The 5,797-nt window shown below is 36.4% G+C and overlaps 1 long non-coding RNA gene across 1 annotated transcript; it reads left to right on the top strand.

Moving 5' to 3' along the window:
• Window positions 1-1,241: 1,241 nt before the first annotated feature.
• LOC106521924 (uncharacterized) lies at window positions 1,242-5,439 on the top strand. The gene is made up of 3 exons (XR_001310727.1): window positions 1,242-1,331; window positions 2,430-2,499; window positions 5,370-5,439. It is a non-coding gene; the product is annotated as an uncharacterized LOC106521924 (long non-coding RNA).
• Window positions 5,440-5,797: the final 358 nt, after the last annotated feature.

The raw sequence follows: 5,797 nt of genomic DNA, 5'->3' as shown, positions 1-5,797 counted from the left end.
TGAACTAAATGAAAGGAACAATTTAATTCCAGACGTGTACTTTGTTGGACGTTTTCCTTTATCTTTCCTTCCCTTTTTCCTAATATAATGAGTTTTTACAGACAAAAGCAYAGCTGCCACGGGATCTCAAGTGTCACAGAGTGTTGCCAAGTAGACAAAGAAAGAAAAAAAGTGCAGTGTAGTATGAAATATGTAGAGAAAAAAGGCCCAAACTCATATAAGGAAACTACACTGAGTGACTGGTTCCTATATAATGGATGATAACTGGGACAAAATTTGAGCTAAGGATRTTGACGCTTTCACCCGACACATCAACTCGGTTGACATCAGTTTTATTAGAGGTTGCTAACAACAAAAAACTGCTCTCTTAGTACTGTTTACTGAACGTGGGAAGAGATGGTGTCAACTTTGAAGTTTACAGGAAGTATTGTGTGCAGAGAAAACAAAATACAAGCTCATGATGGGTGGAGAAGTGGGGCATATCAAATACTTAATATAGGCGTAACTGTTGGGGACGCCACTCATTAAGTTTGGGTGGAGAGGTGAGCGTGCTGGTTTTACTACATACCACACTATGACTATTGATTTTGCACTTTAAAGTAGTTATCTGTAACAGTTARACAGCAACTTTGATGAAGTGGGAATTGTACTCAAAGTCTAAAATCAGGGTAATCATTTGAAGATCAGTAAATGGCTACAGTTTGTCCACAATGATGGAAATGTAAGTGAATTACCCCTCATTCTTTCATAAATATGTTTAAACATAAAAAAATGGAACTTGTTTCCTTTCAGTGGTGCATAAAAAGATGAAAAGATGCACTGGATTCTTAGAAAATTGTTATTGTTCAATTAATTTCACTTTAGCGTCAATCCACTGATATGGTCTGAATGTCTAAATGTTTGGTTAAAGACACACAACATACAGAGTCCAAACCATGTAGCGTTTTAACAAAGTTTAATTTCAACAAGCACCAGTTGGATTAAAAAGCAGAACTGGGAGCCCTTTCTAAAACAAACAGAATGTGAGGGAGTGGCCAGAACCAGCCAGCAAATGACCGTCAGATCCGGGTACCACTCCCCTCCCTATGATCCAGGAACTCATCCAACAACCAAAAACCTGGTAAAAAGACAACCGGTAACTCCCAGACTCAACAACAAACAACAAAGAGACAGTAAAACAGGTGTCTACAGGCAGGAGCCAGAGCGAGGGAGGGGAGCAAGACTCACAAACACCAACACCTCTCCTTAGCTTTTAAATTCTCTACAGCCAACCCACTGTAAAAAGAAGACAGACGGAATTCCTAAAACGCTCGTAGCATGACCCGCAAAAGGTACGTCACATCCACAACAAATGTTGTCTATGGGCACTGTGCAAAAGCATTCACTTGGTTCTAAAATGGTAATGAGTAATGGTTATATTAGGAAGGAAGTCAGCAGATTGAATCTCCACTTTGTCACAACCTCCCATCCTGAGCAGCACACAGGACAAGTGGAAAGGAAAAACTCACTTTTAACAGGAAGAAACTCCAGCAAAACCAGGCTCAGGAGGGGCAGTCGTCTGCCTCAACTGGCTGGGGAAAGAGAGTAAAAGATAGCAATATAGACTGATTGGTCCAGGTGTAAAATAATTTAAATCTTTTAAACTCTGTAGTAGCTCCAATTATGTATTCTAGTTTGACGATAAAATTTGAGTCAGAATGCAACATTTTCGTTGTTGGTCTAAATGTAAAGCATTTCAGTAGTCAAGCCGATGTGCTTGTTCAGAGTTGGAGGTCGCGATGATGTGGAAATTCAACACAATCTGCTGACTTCCTTCTGTAGATAGATAACACTTACTAACAGGCATTTCAGAATGTGTGCAAATAATTGGTCATTTCATTTTAAAGTGCATCTGTCAAAGTTTCATATGAAGGCATATTTCTTTTTATTCTAAACATAAACATAAAACAACTTGTACAAAAGCATCTCAGTGAGCAACATTGGTTACTAATGCAATTAAACTTCCAATTATACTTTGAACAATGATTTTATCTTGTGTTATTTTGTACAAAAAACATTCTGACAATCTGTGTTGCTAAAGCCTGCGCTGTCTAGGTTGGGAACCGAGTTAGATCAATACTGAAATGCATTAGTTTAGATTTKAAACCTGCTTTTGACACACTTCACAGTAAAATTAGATTTGTGTTTACATTACACGCCAACTATAATCAGTAAYCAGTCCTGCATGTTTAGTGAACTAGACAAAATACAGAAAACAGGAAGTGTTCTGTTCTAATTTAAACTGCTGAGTTGAGCCATTTGGGAAGTACTGCTTTGTCTTCACTTCTAGTTCCTCTTAATTTAGAGTTCTTTTAGAACACAATGTACTACTAGTCATGAATCATGTTAGTGGCATGCTGCTATTAACTAATTTTTTGTTTTGATTGTAGATTTCTACAYGCATTAACCTGGACTACAGAACACAGGACAATCACATGCAGAGGATGATGCTTTGCAAAGGTGTTGTGAACAATTAACACAAAAAATGTGTAGCTGGATCTATATTCAGTCTTAAGAAAGGGTTGGGAAGGTGCAGCCAGTCAGCAAAGGGCTAAATGTTCTGTGTCCTAAATTTACAATTGACCTGTGAGACTGGTAGGACAATAGAGTGATCTAGCAATCTGTTTTAATGAGTCATTGATGTCTTTGCACCAAAAAACTCAATGCTAGCTTAGTTTTTTTATTTTTCTTCTGAAAATTGGAACAACTCAAGGTTGTAACAAAACTACTTCGTCTCGTAGACCTGTACAGTAATTGACTAATGTTAACTGATATATTACACATAATGTAAAAGATTTTATAACTGCTACTGCTTTAAATAACAAACACTTATTTGGAAGCACAACCTCATAAAGCCTGAACTTATTAAGTAACCTTTAAATTTTAGTTCAGCAGGGTTCCTGCAGATCCTTTAAAAGTCTTAAAAGGTTGAGTTCATCAGTCCAAAAATAAGGCCTTAATTAGCCTTAAAATATCTTAAATCACTCTTTCATAAGTCTTAAAAATTTTAACGCATTGTAAATAGAATGACTGTAATTCATCTCAAATATTAAACTAATGAGTAAAATATATTTTTTAATATTCACATGCAGGCATTCCCCTTTGACATCACTTCCTGTTATTTCACATGCAAATATCTCAGTTGTTCATCTGAGCAATGTGAAATTTGTTTTGTAATATGTTAATGTTGTTTTTGCAAAAATGCATTCACTTTTCTTACAAAAAAATTGATGTCACAGGCACTTTAAGGTTTCATCTACAGCAAAGACCCGTAAAACTCTAAATTTTTTGGTTGTTAGAGGATTTCCTGCAATTAAATTTAGTTTAAAACTGACTTCTAAAATGTTTCTGCTATAGTTAGATATAGATAAAAACAATTGGTCTATGAGCAATATTTGAAAACTTCAACCAAAAATACTTTGATTCATGAGTTTCTGCCAGTTTTTATTTTATTTTTTTGTCATTTGTGTTTATTATGAAATTAGTCTTAAATTGAATTTCACTTGGCATTAAAAAGTCTTAAAAAGTCTTAAATTTTACTTGCTTTAAACTGCAGGAACCCTGTTCTAGAACTTTGTGTTTATTTTGTTATTGTGTACTTTAATGGATTTTTTTTAAATTTCTTGGTTCATCTCTGAAGCCGAATTAGTTTTTTATTAGGTCAACCTCGTTGTTTCAACCTTGTTTCTTGTTTCCGCATCTTATCTGATCTGATTGCAGAAGCAGTTTTCTTGTGTTGCTATCAAGATACAAGACACCCTCAGTGACCTCCTCTGCAAAAACCTGCTTCTTGTCACTTAGTCCTGTCAGATTGTAGTCTGCTTTAAACAACTGTCTGTTTTTCCCTAGAAAAGACCTTGRTACTTGTGTTCCTGTTCTATCATCATCTTTCATAAACAGCATTTGAACCTTGAACATTTCCTCAAGTATGTGTCTGCGTTTGGATTCACATCATTTGGTTGTCAAACAGCATCATCTAGCCAAGTTGAAACTAGCACTTAAGGAACAGACCTCTTACTATTGCTGTGTGAAGGACAGTCTTGAAGTATTACAGTCAGAGAACATGAGCATATTCTTCAAACTCTGCTAAACATCAGTCAAGCTTAATACAATCAGAAAAAACACTCGCTGTCTTGGCCTCCAATGTAAACCACTCTGTCGCTTCTTCTTAGGTTAAGTTCACACTGCAGGTCTTAAGGGGGACCCATTATGCAAATTCCCTTTTTTTTTTTTACATGTTTTATGGTTCAAGTTGGGTTTTTACTGCTTCCAAAAATAGTCCAAGCATCAAAAAATACTCCCAATAGTTTTTTTCTAATATGTAAATGTTTTGTTAGCAGCCCGTCTACTACTGTTGTACCATTGCACATCTGCTTGTACTAGTAGCCATTTTCACGTATCTGAAGTGCTAACATAAACACTGTGTTGGGCGGACGAAGCTAATGTAAACAAAAGGTTGGGAGGGCATTGCCAACAGCAACCTATTTGCATAAACAGCTCGTTCTGAAGATAACTCACAACAGGCAGAACTGAAAAGGTGAAATCTCAAGATATGAGATGTTGTGTATAGCTCACAAATGTATTGTCACTTGTTCAAGGACCCCGTAATAGGTTTCCCTTTAATGCTCAGTTCTGATTTAAAWTTTTTTTGGCGTGAATGTTCACATTAAATTTCTAATACAGCCTTCATCAGACTCCAGTGTGAACTTTACACTTGCACTGATGAGACCCACATGCRCAGAAAGATGATGTGACGTCACAATCAGTTGAATGTTTGTTTACAGAGTTAGCACGGATGCTACTTTTAGCATGTCGATTCTGAAGTTGTTGTTCAGTCAGAGCCAATTACATAATTGTCTGACATGTTTGTTTAGTTCAGTGTTCATATCTGAACCTGCCTCTTACTGGATGCTCTGGTGCAGCATTTTATTTTTTTGGAATTAAGCAACGTGCTAAACCTAAAGTATTGAACAAGTATATTTAGGATCAATACGGTCCCCGATTAACATTGGACGTTACTATCAGGGGCACCTATAGGATTTTATTGGCACAAACTCATCTACCTGACCCACACAAATACAGGCCACATGTGTGCGATGCACATGGCACACAAAAACATCAACTTGGCACTGCGCCAGGTCTTGACCAACACAAAAGCCACAGGAGCGCTATGTGCATCTGTCCCACAGGCCCAAAGTGTGTGCACACATTTGTCTCGCTTTTGACTTGTCACATTACAAAAAGTCAATATAATAAAATTAAAATAAAAAATAAAAAAGTTAGCTATGTAGTGATTGTAACATTCTTATTTCTGTCTGCGTCCTTTGCAGGAGGAAAAGAGAAGAAGGCATGGCAGCATCAGACAATCACAACCCACCAAGGCCACTGCATTTAATAAATTTAATTAGGGTAAGAATATGAATTTGATTTATGCAGACTGTAGTGGAAACTATGTCAAAATGGAGCAAAACAGACACTGAGAAAAGGGTGAGGTTAGTGAAAGGTGATATTCAGAGTTATTATTCTTTTTATTTTTTGAAGGGGAACAAGACGTGGAGCGACAAGAAACCCTCAGCTCAGAACAGATTTTGCTCAAACTCAGAAAAGATGATGGTCTGACTGAAACCAGGTGGTTAAAGGGCCAATATTATGTGTTTCTCAGGCATATACATTTAAATACTATACCTTAATAAAGTATCTTTGTTACCTTCAGTTGTTATTAAAATGCTATTTTTATGTTTAAATAGAAAATAAACTT

This window comes from Austrofundulus limnaeus, unplaced genomic scaffold, assembly GCF_001266775.1.
Source record: "Austrofundulus limnaeus strain Quisiro unplaced genomic scaffold, Austrofundulus_limnaeus-1.0 Scaffold118, whole genome shotgun sequence".
In the NCBI taxonomy this organism is placed as follows: Eukaryota; Metazoa; Chordata; class Actinopteri; order Cyprinodontiformes; family Rivulidae; genus Austrofundulus; species Austrofundulus limnaeus.
This window is presented reverse-complemented; position numbering and strand designations above follow the sequence as displayed.